The sequence below is a fragment of the Macaca thibetana genome, chromosome 12 (assembly GCF_024542745.1).
Source record: "Macaca thibetana thibetana isolate TM-01 chromosome 12, ASM2454274v1, whole genome shotgun sequence".
In the NCBI taxonomy this organism is placed as follows: Eukaryota; Metazoa; Chordata; class Mammalia; order Primates; family Cercopithecidae; genus Macaca; species Macaca thibetana.
The window spans coordinates 96463959-96482286 of record NC_065589.1 but is presented as its reverse complement, the minus strand read 5'-3'; positions in this window follow the sequence as shown (position 1 = coordinate 96482286).

Genomic DNA, 18328 nt, shown 5'->3' with positions numbered 1-18328 from the left:
TAGAATTACAAATCCTGCTTTTTTCTGTTTTCTATTTTCTTGGTAGATATTTCTTTATCCCTTTATTTTAAGCCTATGCTTGTCATTGCATGTGAGATGGGTCTCTTGAAAACATCATACCATTAGATCTCACTTTTTTATTCAGCTTGCTACTCTGTGCCTTTTAAGTGGGGCATTTAGCCCATTTACATTCGATACTAGTATTGATATGTGTGGATTAGATATTGTTATTGTGTCGTTAGGGGGTTATTATGCAGACTTGTTTATACTGTTGGTTTATTGTGTCACTGGCCTGTGTGCTTAAGCGCGTTTTTTTGTGGTGGCTCATAATGGTCTTTCGTTTCCATATTTAGCACTCCTTTCAGGACCTCTTCTAAGGCAGGTCTATTGGTAACGAATTCCCTCAGCATTTGCTTATTTGGAAAGGCTCTTATTTCTTGTTCACTTTTGAAATTTGGCTGGATACAAGATTCTTGGGTGGCCAAGTGCAGTGGCTCCTGCCTGTAATCCCAGCACTTTGGGAGGCTGAGGTGGGTGGATCATGAAGTCAGGAGGTCAAGACCATCTTGGCTAACACGGTGAAATCCCTTTTCTACTAAAAATACAAAAAATTAGCCAGGCGTGGTGGTGAGCGCCTGTAGTCCCAGCTACTTGGGAGGCTGAGGCAGGAGAATGGCGTGAACCCAGGAGGTGGAGCTTGCAGTGAGCCTAGATTGTGCCACTGCACTCCAGCCTGGGAGACAGAGCGAGACTCCATCTCAAAAAAAAAAAAAAAAGATTCTTGGGTGAAAAAATTTTTTGTAGTAATAGTAAATATAGGTTCCCAATCTCTCTGGCTTGTAGCATTTCTGCTGATAGATCCACTGTTAGCCTGATGGAGCTGCCTTTGTAGTTGACCTGCTGCTTCTCTCTAGCTGCCTTTAACATTTTTTCTTTCATTTTCACCTTACAGAATCTGATGATTATGTGTCTTGGGATGGTCTTCTTGTATAATATCTCACAGGGGTTCTCTGAACTTCCTGGAATTGAATGTTGGCCTCTCCAGCAAGGTTGAGGACATTTTCATGTACTATATACTGAAAGATGTTTGCCAAATTGCTTGTTTTCTCTCCATCTCTTTTGGGGACACCGATGAGTCATAGATTTGATCTCTTTACATAATCCCATATTTCTCAGAGCTTGTCTTCATTCTGGTTTATTCTTTTTTCTTTATTTCTGTCTGACTGAGTTATTTCAGAGAGCCCATCTTCAAACTCTGAGATTCTTTCCTCAACTTGGTGTATTCTTCAGTTAATACTTGGGATTGCATTATGCAATTCTTGAAATATGTTTTCCAGCTCTGTTGATCAGTTTGATTCTTTATTATAATGGCTATTTTGCCTATCACCTCCTGTCTTGTTACATTGTGATTCTTAGCTTCTTTGGATTGAGTTTTGATGTTTTCCTGAATCTCAAGGATCTTTGTTCCTATTCATATTCTGAATTCCATTTCTGTAATTTCATCTATTTCAACCCAGTCAATAACTTGCTTGGAAATTAGTAGAGTAATTTAGAGAAAAGAAGGTGCTCTGAGTTTTTGAGTTGTGAGAATTCTTGCATTGCTTCTTTCTCATTTGTGTGAGCTAATGTTTCTTCAATCTTTGAAGCTGCTGTCCTTTGGATGGATTTTTTTTTCTTTTTTTCTTTTTATTTTCTTTTTTTGCCTTTGTGTGTGTGTGTGGATGCCCTTAGGGGTTTCATTATGGTATAAGGATAAGGTAAATTCAGTTGACTGGCTTCTATTCTCATCCACTCCTGGGTCTGGAAGGAGTCCCCTCCACTTACCCTCTCCATGCCTATCTTTCTTTTGTTGGGTGTTGTAGTCCACATGGATCCCTCAGGCAGAGGCAGCAGTTGGCAGACAAGCTGCATCCTTACCTGGTCAGCCCTAGTCTGCTGTTTGTGTGTTTCCTGGGGAAAACGGGGTTGCACCCACTTGCAAAGTTCAGGCAGAAACGAGGCCCCTGGGTTGGAAGCTTTAGTGGGTGTGACCTGTCTGGCTAAGGGAGGCAGGGATGGAAGGACTTGCGGCCCTGCCACCTGGGTGTTTCCAACGCAACAATAGGCTGTGCCCTCAGCAAATTCAGGCAGAAGTAGGACTACTGGGCCTGAAGCTCGAACATCTGTTGCCCACCTGGCTTTTGGTGACAGTGGTGGGTGGGCTCATGCATCCTGCTGTCCTGCTGTCCTGTTTCCTAGGAAGCTATTTCCTCCAGGTAAGTTCACACAAAAGTGGAGCCACTGGGTGGGAAGCTCTGGCAGGCATTGCCTGACTGGCTACGAGTGATGGGGTGGGGAGGTGGGTGGAGTAGCTGACTGAGTTTGGGCCGAAGCAGGACTGCTGGGACAGAAGCTGGTGCCAAGCTCCATCCAGGAAGGGGGCATGGAGGAATCTTACTGCTCTCAGGCACCGCAACTGCGGCCTGTGTTGGGGCTATGGCGCGAAGTACTGGAGCCGCGTGCTTGTGGGTATGGAGCAACGTTAATGCTCCCAGGCACTGCAACTGCGGCCTGTGTTGGGGCTATGGCGCTAAGTCCTAGTCTGGGGTCTGGAGCCCTGTGCTTGTACTGGTCCCTTTGGACTTGAGAATTACCTCCGTAAAACATCGAGGTGGCTCTGTGCCTCAGTCTAGAAGCATGGTGGGAGAATGCGGAACCAGGGGTTGGCAGTGGATTCTCTCATCCGGAGTCTTGCCCAGGTCCCTGTGGAGAATGTGAAAAATCCTAGGGGCTTTCACTCACTCATCTTCCCCGTTTTGGAAGGGTTCTACTGGCTCCGCACTGAGCCCAAACAGGCTGTGCCCAATTTGCCTTCTCTATACTACCTGTGTTTTCCTGCTGCCTTGATGGATCTCACTGTGGTTTCTCAAATGATTGGCCTGCAGGATCAGTGTTCACTAGCCCTTTCCTTCCGCCCCATGAGAGCTGAGAAGATAAATTGCTTCCATTCTGGCATCTTGGTCCTATCCTCCCATGTTAGCATTTTTACTTATTGCTGGAAACCAATATTGCTTTCCTCCCTGAAGTATTTGGGACATGCTTGTCCCAGTATCTAGAATGGACTAGACTGTTGCATCACTAACTCCATCTTTACCTTGAGGTCATTTATTCAAAGAAGTTTTCATTGAATATTCTACTTTAATGGGGTTCCTCTATTATTCTCTCAGTTCTTGTTCCCTTTATAGCATTTATTATAACTTAAATGCACTTTGCATTGTTAACATTTTGCTATATTTTGTATAGTTCTATGCCATTTTATTACATGTAGAGATTCATGCAACCACCATTTCTATCAAGATAGAGAACTAGTCCATCACCACAAGCATCTCCTTCAGGATACCTCCCTTCCTTGCCACTTACCACACCATCCCTAACTCTTGGCAACAGCTTATCTGTTTCTCATATCTATAATTTTTAATCCACCTTATTTTTAGTTATTTAATTTTGGCATGTCTCTTCTAACATAAATTAAGCTCCACAAAGGCACAGACATGCCCATTTTACCCCAACTTCTGAATTTTCTAGAATCCAAAATTAGTCTATTGTAAGATTATCTGGTGGATGTCCCTAATCAAATTTCAATGCTCTATTTAAAAGCAAGGTTTAAAAAAAAAAAAAAAAGTAAAGAAGAACTCTCAATCAAGGCAGTGCCCTGCCAAAATTTTAATTACAGCTCTTTTTATTAATAAACACTCTATTATTCACTGGCAATAGGCAGCAAACTTTATGTGATAATGCCAATCGATGTACTGAAAAAAATGCATCATAAGTGAAACACAAAAGTTAAGTGGCAACTATATTAATATGCAGAGAACCATAGGGCTCTATTTAAACATCTATCATGTTACAGTGTTTTGGAAGTATTATTTGTTGTAAAACTTGCACAGTTTGGAAATAGCTATGTAAAATTAACAGCTGAATCGAGTTACGGAATCATTTACTAACCAGTTGTGTCTCATGAACAATTGCTCCAAATTCATTGACTTGATTTTAAAAGAGATGCTGACAACTTTGTGAAGACCTTAAAAAGCATTTTACTCAGAAACAACTCTCTTAAGGCTGTATATGATTTCTGTGTTTATTTTATGTGCCTTTTATTGACAGTGTATTTTTGTTTCTATTGTTAACTTCAGAAATATTTACCATTCCTTAGAAAAATGATTTGCATCACAGTAGCCTGTTTAGCTGTTAAGACTTCATCTGTCCTGCTACTTACTTGTCTCTTGACATCATCTTTTGTGTCAGAAATCAGGACCATTTGAAATTGGAATGACTGTAACTTTATACACTGTGAATAATTGGACAAAGATTCCAATTTGTTTTACCAACCTTCAATTCTATTCCTAGTCTATTCTGCATTTGTAAAGCACCCGTTGACTTACCCTAATGATCACTCATAAATTCAAGTTGTACAGGCATCTTTATTTTCCTCAACAATCCTTGTAAAGATGCAGAAACTAAAGTCATAATAAACACTTGGGTTATAAGCAACTTCCATTTTTTATAGCAAAAGACGAGAAGAAAGTACCAAAAATTATTCTCGTATTTAACTAGCAAGAAAGAATGCAAGATATTAAAATATTTTGGATATAAATGGAAATTTCCAAGAAAAAAATTGATAACATTTTCTTTTGTACATAGTTTCATTTATGCAATTTCAACAAATATTGACAAAGAAAAATTTTAACTTCTAATGCTATGAGAAGAACTATGATAAGAGTGTTAGCAAGTCAAACTCATCAGAACTTTATGAGAAGAACTGAAATATAAAGTAAGACTGCGTGTAAGCCATACCTTTAGAAGATATAAAGCGAATTTCACTGTCACCTATTAATCATTTATAGTAAAAGCAAAAGCATCATAAATTACGAATTAAACACCATTAGGTAATATTACTATTATCATTTTGTTCAAATACATGATTAAGTCTTAGGAAGATTTATAAGCCCTATTACTCTGTTTCTTTCCAATGTGTTTCTAATAAAATCTCATATTTGTTCTGATAATATATCTAAATAAGTATCTAGATGGATCTAAAGCTAAAGACAGATAAGTGAAAGAAACACTACTGAAAAATGAATACTATAATTTTAATTGTTTCAGAACTGACACATGACTCAAATAGAGAAGTCTGTTTAGGTTGTCAAAAGGTTTTTCATCGTTGCTTCTGTTATATGTAATGATATACAAATAAAAGAAGTTTTAATTTTTGTTTACTTCTCTGAATCCTTTCCTAGAATCTCCAGTTCTTTAATGTTAATACTTCACAGAATTTTGACTTAATCTTATTCTTTTGTCCATCTGTATTTTCTTTCAGGAAATCTCATTTATTTCCATAATTTCCATTATTAGTAAAGGTCAAAGTTTTGTCTCATTTCTCTCAACATTATGTCTCTTCTGACTTTGTTTCTCCTTACTTTTAGCTAATATTTCTGAATGTCAGAAGCCACCTCAAAATGATCATATTCTGACACATAATAGTGATCACATTATCACTCCCCAAACTCACTCTTCTCTCACTAGTCTATATATCTGTTGTCAGTAGCACCATTTTCTCTGTCAGCAAAACAATTCAGAAACACTCTCTTTTTTGTGTTGCCTTCACAACATTATCAGTTTGCCTCAATCCCATCTCTGGGAGGTTTTTCGTTCCTGTCTCTCATCCACATCACTATTTCCAGTGCCACAGTTTAGGCCCTCCCTCATCCATTCTACAATCCCACTGAGCCATTTTATTATAAAAGCCATATTTTTATTATTTTAACAATCTCTCTCCATAATCTACAGAATGAAACTGAGATATAAATGACCGCAGTGTGGCTCATCACCCATCTTCACTTTGAGGATGCTCTTCACGCAGATGCCACGTTTGCTCTTCTGTTTTACTAAACGAATCATTTCCTTTTCTTTGAAAGTGATAAGCCCTTCGCATCCTTCCAAGATTAGCTGAAATAAAGATGATTTTCTGTTGTGAGAAGCCTTGATGGCATCTTACATGCAAAGTTAGTTTTGTTCTCCTTTATTCTCCAACAGCAGTTTTGAAACATGTAGATTATTGCCCTTTGCCTATTGTACATATTTATTTGTTTATGGGTTTATATAAATGATATATTCCTATATTTTCTCACGACTTGGGTAGCTCCTTAAAGATAAAGCCTTGGATTTTATTCATGTTAAGTCACCTCTGTAAACTATACTTTGGAAAAATAAGAAGCCCTCAGTAAATGATGTTCATAAATGAGTTTTGTGGCATCTTCTCGGCCTGACATGCAGAGATACTAAGTAAATGTTTCTTGACTTTAAATAAAATGATATAATATTAAGAAGGTTAATTTCTTCTTATGGGCTACAGAATTTTACGTACCAGGTACCAATTTCCACTTATTTTTTAATATGTGTTTTAAAACTAAAAATAAGTTAGCAGTTTGTATTATCAATAAATAATTTATCATCCCCAAACAATCTGGCATATTTCTCAGAACTGCATTTTACAATATATTCCCAAAATAACCAATATATTTTAAGCAACTTTCCTTTGAAGAAATCCCTCAAAATGTGACAGAAAAACATTTTCCTGGTGGATTTTTATATACCTTTGTTTTTCAAATCAAACACTGTATTCAAGCAAAGCCTAACTTTGGAATCTTATATTAAGTAAAACAGAAAAATCCCAAGCTGCTACAGAGCTCCAAATGCTTAATCCCCCTTTCTGCAGCCCAGCTTCTCCCCATCTGCTGGCTTTCCAAAAGGAGCCTCAAAAAGCACCACTCTCGAAACAGGATGAATAGTGTTGCAACGCTCTGTTCTAAGAGACCACTATCCGTAGCAGATGCTCAATGATTTCAGAACTAAGAAATTGGGTGAGCAAGGTAGGTAGAACTGATTTGGTCATCAGTTAAATTTGCATCTCTACTATTTTTTTATGCAAAATTTTTCTCTGTGATATTACATCTTCAAATTTGTATCCCCTCTTGTGCCAAGTGGCTGTCCAAAACCTTCAATTAGAATCTATATTAATCTAGTTTGTTTATGAGAAGATGAGTGGCCTGCCGACGCCCATAAATGCATTAGAACATGTCCTGGAAATTTTTATTATTTCAAAAATGCTAACATGGTTTTTATTTATGACCTTGATTTTATCTCAAATTTGGGCAGACGCTATGAGGACATGACAAACAGGGAGGATAATTTGTGTGTTATCAAGGACAGAGGAACATTGAAAGTATTCAGAAAAAAATGGAAAATTATCTATTGCAAGTTATCTGCAGCTCTGGGAGAGAGAGAACATTTAAAATATTCTTTTTGGATATGAATTTTTATTTTATGGGTTAATACTGCAATATTTCATAATTTTTTATATAGATTTCAGAATTTTCTTTATTCTTTTTTCAACAAATGATGTTTGCTCTGATTTAGGCACTGTTCTGATTCCTAGTGGTACAAAGTGTACAAACAAAATCTCTAGCCACACAGAGCTTATATTTCAGCAGTGGTAACAGACAATAATTGAGATAAGTACGTAAAATATAGAGATTTTCTTGTTAGTAATAGGTGGTACTTATAAATTGCTGTCAATATCATACTAAAATATTTTTGTATTTCCCACCTTTGACCTAAAACATTTAATAAGCTTTCAGTGAATTTTTCTTGCTCTTTTATTTTCCAAACATTTTAGGTTTTTTCTTTATGTTCCCTACTTTTAACTCTGATTCTTCAGCCCCTGCACCCTATTCTTCCCGAACAATTTCTCTCTCTAAATGATTTGTGTTCCACTGGCAGCTCAGTGCTAAAGAAAGTGATATATCCTGATGAAGCCATTAAGCACTGTACTATGGACGTTAAGAGGATGATATAGGCGTGATTTCAATCATGCAAAAGGAAACTACCCTCGTTCTAAGAAGGAAAAGCACCAGAGAGCTTAACCCACTGTAGTTTACATTTTCATTTCATTAGATTCAAATCTGGGGATGTCAGAAGAAATTAACACTTTTCCCCCACGAGGCAATCACTGTAAGTGTCATCATCATCAGACGTGTGTTGCACACCCGCAGAGAGCAGGCTGGGACTTGGAATGCACAGCGCACTGAGAAGAACCAAAGTACAAATGGAGGAGAAATGGGTTGATAAAATGGAAAATGTATTAAAAGAAAGTTGGACTCTTCACCTTGTGCTGTCAAGATTTTCTGTAAAAATCACTGTTTTACAAAAGTCATAATATTGTTTCCAAGCTCTGTTATAACCCTAAGTTATGTTTAAGTATCTGTTTAGTTACCCTTGCACTTAAAGTGTTACAGTACTTAATTTTCTTTGAAATATAGATGTAACCTGCTTTATGAAATAGATCCTTAAATGGCATACAGAAATTATGTATTTGGGGTAAATTAAGTTTCAAATTAAGAACAGGTCATAGACTAAAGTAAGGTCTATGAGAAAATGTGTTTACCTAATGCAAAGTTAGAGTAATTGTGCTTTAATTTGATATTATTATGGGGATGAATATGAAATAATAGGATATTGAAGCCACTTCACCTATATTGTCTATTTTGTTAAGGCTTAATTTCATGTTTATTGAAACATTTCTTGATTATATGATACATAGTATATATACCATTTTGGTATACACATGGTATCAAATTAAATTCTATAAAGTATATAGTACTTTGATTAGATTATTAACAAATCCTTTCTAACAGATCAAAGATATTTGCTCTTAAGCAGGGCCAGCCCAAAGTAAAAAGAAATTAGAAATAGCTTTAATTCCTTATGCAAATACTATTTTAACGAAGCCTGCACTGCCTTTCATAATGAAAAATTCTGGATAATGAAATGTATATAAGTATTAAAAACAAAAATTAAGCATTTAAAATTAAAATTATACTATAATATAAAACTCACTGATATTTTTACTGGCAAGTCAAACTAGTTAAATACTAAGATTTTTTTCAACACAAATCTATTTTCTCTGAAAAATATTAAATATATTTCAATCTTTTTTTGAAAACTAGGTTCATAATTAATAATATCAATTATTTCAGTGAGCTATATTAAAAATAAAACCTTAGGGCCTGTGGAACTATGAAGGGCCATTTACCTCTCTAGAAAATAACACTGTTTAAAGCTTTAAATCATTGGCCTGCTTTTCTTACCTTATTTTTCCACCTCTTTCTTTCTGTTATATCAAAAGATTTTAGTTTCTAATGCCATTTCTGTAGCTGATAAAAGCATTTCCTCTATTTGGGATTATCATTATAAATTAATGTGACCTTGGAAAGGAGAAATCAATCTCATTAGAATTAAGTAAAAACTAACTATATAGACCTGAGTAAGAATTCTAGGGTCTTTTCTGTAAAAAGTATAAAGATAGTGAAATTGCCTTAAGCCAATCATTTTGGGTGTGTGGGTGTGTCTGTGCATGTATGTGATGCATTACTAATTTGTCGTATCTTGATAAAAAATAGAGAGCTTATTATTTGGAAATACATGAAATAAAACTATAATTTTAAAATCTATTTAAATTTAAAGAAGCACTCAGGTCTGCTAATTGGTTTATCTGTGCAACTTGTTCTCATAGTTACTCTTCGGAAATTATTATTATTAAATTTGAAAATATTATGTTGCTTTTTAGATAGGTGGTATCTCATACTGGTGAGGTATTTTTATATGTGCTCAACACCAAATTAAGTTATTTTTAGTTTTTTTTGGAGAAGAGGAGACAAATATAATCAATGGGCTCTTTCATAAAAGAACTTAGATGCTGCCCGAGGCCATGGGAGCCCACCCCTTGCATCAGCACACCCTGGATGTGAGACAGGGAGTCAAAGGATATTATTTTGGAGCTTTAAGATTTAATGACTTCTCTGCCGGGTTTCAGACTTGCATGGGGCCTGTAGCCCCTTGGTTTTGGCCAATTTCTCCCTTGTGGAGTGGGAACATTTACTCAATGCTTATAGCCCCATTGCATCCTGGAAGTAACTAGCTGGCTTTTGATATTACAGGCTCATAGGCAGAAGGGACTTGTCTTGTCTCAGATCAGACTTTGGACTTGGACTTTTGAGTTAATGCTGGAATGAGTTAAGACTTTGGAGGACTGTTGGGAAGGCATGGTTGGTTTTGAAATGTTAAAAAGAAATAAGATTTGGGAGGGGCCAGAGGCAGAATGATATGGTTTGACTCTGTGTCCCGAACCAAATCTCATCTTGAACTGTAATCCCCACATGTTGGAAGAGGGTCCTGGTGGGAGGTGATTGAGTCATGGGGCAGACTTTCCCCTTGCAATTCTTGTGATGGAATTCTCACAAGATCTGGTTGTTTGATAAGTTTGTAGTTTTTTCTCCTTGGCTCTCTCCTCTCTCACCATGGTAAAGACTTGCTTGCTTCCCCTTCGCCTTCCACCACGATTGCAAATTTCCTGAGGTGTCCCAGTCATGCTTCCTATTAAGCCTGTAAAATTATGAACCAATTAAACCTCTTTTCTTTATAAATTTGCCCAGTTTTAGGTAGCTCTTTATAGCAGTGTAAGAACGAACTAATACAGATGCTAATTGGGGAATAGGGAACTATGTAAGTGAAAAATGAAATAAAACTATAGGATGACACTATGAAGAGTTGGTGTTTTGAACTATGTGTGGTTCCTGGCCTAGCAGCATCTACTTCACCTGGTAGCTTGTTACACAGGCAGACCTGAAGCCCCACCCCATACATGCTATATAAGAATCTACATTTTTATAGGCTCCCCAGGAGGCCCATTTGCACCTTAATATTTAAGAAATAGTTTCATAGTACACCACTGTAGATTTATTCTGATTATAAACATTTTTGAACTACATGGAAGATACCACACAATGCACAGCAGAAACACAGAAAGGAGTCACACCATAAGAGGCTCTGGATCTCAAAGACCAAGTAGCGCCAACTCTATAGCCAAGAAAATACACACCTAGGAAGACTACTGGGAGAGGAAAGGCTGAGTAATCTCTCAAATTATCTCTTAGTGGTAAATTCTTGATAGTCTACTAAGTTCAAACCTTTTTCTTTGAGGACATAATCCTTTTAAAAAGAAAAATACACCCTAACTAAATTCCACTTTACCTGTCTAAATCTTACCAGCCCTAGAAACCCAAAGTGAATTCCCATCTAGAAAATTTTCTTGATACTGATTTTCTTGATCTTAGTGCTAGGTAGGGCTATCTGCATGTGTATGACCGCATATGCTTCTGTGTATTTAAGGTTAGAACATAAAGCAAATTATAAAATCCTTCATCAGAGCAGATACAACATATGATTCCTTGCTTTTCTATCAGCATAGAGCATAATGTGTGTCCCACAGCAACAAGAAGGAGAGAGCTGAGTGTCATAAAGGACAGCTAGAGAGACTACATGCCTGGGACTGGGAGGCTACAGAAAAGAAGATGGGGTTTCATGGCTCTCTATTTTGCCCAGGTATGCTCCGGGGTACTAACAATCTCACTCTTCATACAAGTTTTTTTGGGAAACTATAAGAACGTTGTGAAGGGTTAGCACAGCTATTTATTTAGTTGGCAACTGTGGAAGCATTCAGGGTTAAGTGTAATCCTTGCATCCCTGTTAGTAACCTGCTTGTCTTCTAAACCATCTCCAGATGAATGCTTGCAACCCTGGGCATTCCCCAAATGCTTTGGCATCAGTATTTGGCATTCACTGTTGTTTCATAAAATAACATCCTTCTTGAAACCAGATTGGGAAAAAAAAAATCAAGGGAAATCCTTGGCAATTTGCCTTGAATCCCAGTAGATGTTACGCTTTTCTACAGAGAGCACAGGCAGGTAGACTCGGAATGAGTCAGCCTTGCTCAAGGACCAGATGCAGGTGAAGAGAGAGCAAGAGTCCCAGGATAAAGCCTGTCCTTCCTCAAAGCAAGCCCTCATTTAATTTACCTCTTCCATTTGGTGGGAGTAAGAAAATGAACAGGCTTACTAATGCCATCATCCAGAAATAAAAATTTAATATGTCTAAAATTTTTGCATTGAATCATTTTATTTTCATTGTTCACATCTAGGTAGTTTAGTAAAAGCAGTACAATTTTTAACGTGATTGACCATGTGATGAAAAGAGTAAGATTCTGATTTTAGAGACATTCTAGATAGAACAAATCCTCTCCTCTACTTAAGCCAACATTTAAATGCATATGGTGGCCAGGTTTGGTGGCTCACGCCTATAGTCTCAACATTCTGGGGAGGCCAAGGTGGAAGGATCTTTTGATGTCAGGGGTTCAAGATCAGCCTTGTGAACATAGCAAGACCCTGTCTCAACAAAAATAAATATAAAAAAATAAAGTGGGCATGATGGTGCATGACTATAGTACTAGATACTCAGGAAGGTGAGGCAGGAGGATGCTTTGAGACTAGGAGTTTGATGCTGCAGTGAACCATGATCACTGTACTCTACTCCAGCCAGGGTGACAGGAGACCTTGTTTCAAATAAATAAATAAATAATGTACCTGTAATCCCAGCACTCTGGGAGGCCGAGGCGGGTGGATCATGAGGTCAGGAGTTCGAGGCCAGCCTGGCCAAGATGGTGAGACCCTGTCTCTACTAAAAATACAAACATTAGCCGGGCGTGGTGGCACACACCTGTATTCCCAGCTACTCAGGAGGCTGAGGCAGGAGAATGTCGTGAACCAGGGAGGCAGAGGTTGCATTGAGCTGAGATCTTGCCACTGCACTCCATCCAGCCTGGGCAACAGAGCAAGACTCCATCTCAAAAAAAAAAAAAAATTGTGCCTGAGAACCACTTGGGGAGTATATAAAAATGCAGAATCTTGGGCCCCAAATCTCAGTCATTCTGATATGCTAGGTCTAAAGCAAGGCATCAATATGAATTTTTAATGGGAACCCTTTGTCATTCTAATAAAGAGAAAGACTACCTGCCCCAGATCTTTGTTACAAAGATCTGTGAGTCAAAAAGCATAATTTTAGCTGCCAACCAATCCTTTAGAAATCAGCCTACTTCCTTTTTTAATGCTTTTTGTATTTCTGCAAGTTTTTCTGTTTGTTCCTTACTCCTGGAGTGAGCAGCAGAGAAGGTAAAATACGAATGTATTCACAGTCTGTTGATATGTATTCAAAAATAATCTTCTGGAGAGGGTGCCCATATGTTCTGGTTGCCCAATTTATGCCATTTGTCCCAGCAACGCATCCTATATCACTCTCAAAAGTGTTCAAGTTTGAACAATGAGTTTCATGGTCACCTTAATCCTAAATTACAACTATAAGTGAGAAGCATGGAGAAGTGCATTCGTATCTAAATAATTCTATTTTCTGCTTTTCAAAGCCATTCCTTAAGTAGAGAGCATGAATGTCATTCAAAATGTGTTTTTTAAAAGGGAATAATTGTATAAATTTTAAAGGGTTTATTATGGTTTCCAAAATATATGCTTAATGACAAATTCTCTACTCTTATCCTTTTTTTGGAGGGATTAGGAAAGCTTTCTAATGTCAACAACTGGGATGAAAATGTAATGTCAATAAAATGTCAAAACATAAATCTAAAAATACTTTTATTTAAAACAAATGAAGCCATCATTTATATAATTCCATTAGGTTTTCTGCCAGACCCTAATTCAAAATGTGTAAATTATTAAGCACATTACATTGTATTCAGTTCTTCATTTTTCACTAATAGGTGGCTGCCTAAATTTCTACAGTTGCTATAATTTTTCTTGAGAATTTATAGAATTTTAATATTAGATTACATGAAAAAATACTAGCATTTTTTTAACCTTACGTTTTTACTCACCCTTTTCAAATACTGAAACTCAATTTATTAAAAGTGTAAAAGCAGCCAGAGGAAGGAAGGAACTCTGCTGCAGCTGCTACAAACCCAAATTTCTGAAAACTGGAAATCTCTTGCAGTTCCTCTATACCTCAAAATTAATCAGAAAATAAACTTGCACTACAAATGTGTACCCTTTCTTCTTAGAAATTCAGGGAAGTGTCATTATGAGATTCCTGTGATTCTAATTTAAATTCAGAATTTCTAACAAGCTTCCTGCCAGCCTTCAGAACTTATTTGTCTGTCCGTCCCTGTACCTACCTGCCTGCCAACCCGGATGTTTTGCCATCCGCCAACTCAAATTCTCTTACCGGGATCCTAAATATGTCTACCCCCTGTAAAACAAAATCTTATGCCTCAGTTCCCCCATTTGAGCTGACTTTGCTTCTTTAACTCTTAGCATGATGTCTCATCTTAATCAAAACCCTGCATCTGACTGTTACTTCTCCATTCTTGAGAAATAGCACAGGAAAGCACCAGGTTAACTCACATGCAACTAAGCATGCTGGAAACACTGTTTGCCAAGGCTGGAATACATTAATAGATATCATCATGCAGTGAAAGGCAGTACTGAAAATCAAGTTCCAAAGCTCAATGTGTAGATGTGGTTTCAAGTTACTCCAACCACAGCAGCATCAACAGAATGAAGATCAAAACAAGGTGATATCTGCTGAGATAACTACTCTGGAACATAAAGTTAGCTACGAGAGTGAAAGGCAGGACGAGTTCACTCCTCTTTCTAGACTTCAGTCCCAAACATTGTCAGCATCAGGGAACCAGAGTTCATCTGCAGCCCATCTTCCATGGTCCTGCTTTCAGGTTCCTAATCCACCTGGTCTTCCTGCATACAGAGATTCTATCTTGTGGCCTACAGTAGGTCTTAAATTATACTCAACAATCTATAGGCTAATCCTTCTATTTGGAGCACTATGAATCTTACTTGACTCTAACACATCACCAGTTTCCTGGACTGGGGGCCACACTCAGTTACATGGGAACCAATGCAGGCACCAGTCTCAAGCTTGAATTTTAACTTGAGCTATTGAGCTATTGGATTCAAATGATCAATCTGCCTCCTGGAAGCTTAATTTCAATGCTGACTGCTTGAATCTTAAAAATTAGATATCTTTGTGGAAATTCCAGGTTTTGTAGACATCTCTACAACCCCATTCTGTGGGTTGTTTTAAAACATATTTTGCTGGACATTCCAGGTTTCACCAGGTGTTGATTAAGAGAATAAAATACGATGATGTTCACACTCACCAGATCAAAGCTGCAGGCAGTCAGAGAAGGAGAATGAAGGACTCTAAAAGGGCTTTGCAAGCAGCCATGAGAAATGGATAAGCAAGTCTATTTTAAATCCCTGTAATTGTTTTAGATAATCAGTGGCTGTGATTTGTAAAGCGTTTAATATAAAGATCAGTGTGCAACTAAATACCACACAAAATCAAAATTGGAAGAAAAAGGAGAAAATGTCATGACTTTTTGTTTGTTTGTTTGTTTTAGGACAGTGTCACTCTATCACCCAGGCCGAGTGCAGTGGCGCGATCTCAGCTCACTGCAACCTCCACCTCCTGTGTTCAAGTGATTCTCCTGCCTCAGCCTCCAAGTAGCTGGGATTACAGGTGTGCCACTATGCCCAGCTAGGTCATGACATTCTTAAGCAGAAGTCTTGCAACATTTTGACTGAAACTGGTTTGAATCTTAAGAATAAACAATGTGTCAAATTTATTCATGGTTCATGACAAACCTCTAGTTAGCACTGAAAGAAAATTTCAGGACAATGTAAATTGTGCAACTAATTATCCTACATGGCCTACTTTACTTTGAAAATTTTGCTCATGAGGGACTCTATTTCAGAGAACATCAGTGTGTATCAGATAAAAGGTAAATCTATGTTGCCATTTAATTTGTGCTAGACCTCAAAACTGTGATCTTCTATATTTTACAAAACCTTGAAATTCACCTCTGCAGGGATTCTTCTGTGATTTTAGGTTGGATATAATTATAAACAAATTTTAGAGCAACTGAGTACCTAATAAGAAAGTTAACCTTGGAGAGAAGCTGCACTAAAACTACAAAACAACTGTGAAGACAGGGAGTAACAAAAGAGAGAAACAAAGAAGAGAGAAGAGAGAAACAAAAGAACAATTTTGTGGTAATTTGTTTGAATAAAACTAGCAGAAAAAAATGGCCTCATCAGTTGCTCAAACCCTCATGAATTTACAAACTGAGATAATTGTTTATACTTGTTAAATAGAATACATGTGTATATGTAAATCAAACTTTTCTGCCTGGATTTGCCTAATGTTAATAACTATCTATAAATGGTTCTAGCATAAAAAGAAGCTTGTAACTGGTAATTAAAATCTCAAAATTGAAGACCATAAATTAAAGACATCTTATATAAATCATAGAAATTATAGACCTCTCCAAGTTGAGGTCTATAAATTAAATCTTACATTTTTGAGTTGATTATGTTGTTGATAGGACTACATAGTATGAAATATTTTAGTAATAGTTATCTTCCCAATTACCTTTAGATTTTAACCTAATACTAAAACATTTGGGTATTGCCATTATAAATTATCATAAAAAATCATTTGCTGCTAATAATGTATTTGCACAGTGCTTATTTGGTATTTAAGAAATATTTACATTAATTGATTGATCTTTATGAATCAGATATCCTTTACAGATGAGGAAACTGAGCTTTGAAAAGCCCTTGTGATTTACTCAAAGTCATAGACAAAGTCAGACAAAAGACTCATAACCTGGAATTATGCTTAAAATCTAGATACTTCGATTAAGTATCTCATTGCATGAATTAGCATTAATGACTTCTTTATTTATTTTGGACCCTATTGATGCTTAGAAGTCTAAGAAGAGTAATACCGATAGATACATATGTACCAATACCTAAAAGAAACACTAATAGCAATAATAATAATAATAGAGGGAGTAGAAATGTAAAACAATGAAAAAGTAAAAAATATAAATGACTATATACAATCAGAGTTTGTACTATCATGAACCATAAGAACAAATAAATTATATTTAATGCATTAGTTGAATTTAATGCAACAAGTAGTCATTTTCAAAATATCTATTTTAATTTAGGCAAATTTTGGTGTCTGTAGCTGCTCAAAATATTTTCAACATAAAGTTCTAGACCTCAAAACTGTGATCTCTGGTGTTGTGCTCAACCGTGAATGCCACCTTTGTAGGAATTGTTCTGTGATTTTAAATAGGATATAGTTACAAGCAAAATGTAAATAATTTTTACAAGTTTTTGTGAATGGACAAAATAATGAGATAATTCATCCAGAGCAACATTGTCCAGTATGATGTCTGCATGGAAATATTCTACATTTGGCAACTGAGTATTTGAAATGTGCCAAATAAAACTGAGAAACTGGATTTTCACTTTTATTAATTTAAACCATTTAAGTTGAAACAGCCACATGTCGTAAGTGTTGGACAGGACAGGTCTAGAGGCTTCCCACCCAAAGTGTGATCTGGGGACCAGTGGCACCACCATCACCAGGGATCCTGTTAGAAATGTAGAATCAGGATGCCCTGAATCAGAACACTTATTGGCAAACTCTCCAGTTGATTTCAAATGAACGTTTAAAGTTTGAGAAGCAGTAATCTAATGGCATTGTCTATGCTGCATAGTTTCAAATTTTATGAAAAATAAAAATCATGACATTGCTTTCAAGAGTACTGCTTGTGACTATATATACAGAAAACACAGTATTTCCATGAACATTAAAAAGCCAGGGAATGAGTAGGAGATTTGCAAATATCCAGATACTTGGCATCATGCTTCCAAAATATCCAGCTCACACATGCCCTTCATATGAAAGCTTGCCTCTGATGTCTGGCATCATGTAGGTGCCCAGCACTTCCCTCAGAGCTGCATACGGCTAACTTGCTCACTGTATACTTGTAAATTCTGATGATCTGAAAAAAAAAGTAAACAATTTCCAGAATAGTGTCTGTCGTTAGACAATTAAAGGAGGGTAGGTACCAAGTGTGAAGGATTGTGCTTCTCGGCATTTGCCATTTCCTACACACAGACCAGAAACTCCAACTCACCAGAGAATAAGTATTAACACTGCCTGAAAATAAAAAATGTTATCACCATCTAAACCACTCTATCTGTTCCCTTAATGTTCTAGTTTGGAGGTGTTTTAAGCTTAGGCAGCTGTAAAGTAGACAAGTAATTGCTGACTACTGGCCTCCTCTGACATGTCAAGGAATAGGAAAAGAATGTACTGTGCAAGAAAATGAAAAGCACACCATGCGCATTAAGAACCATAGTTAATGTTTTTATAAAGACTTTTCTTGCTGTTTATTTTAATTTCCTAGTATGCTAAATCATTCTAAGTAGAAAACATTCTGATTTTATCAATTTAATTGAATTACCAAAGCAAGATAATCTGTAACATTAGGCTCCTTGGGATTCAGCTTTAC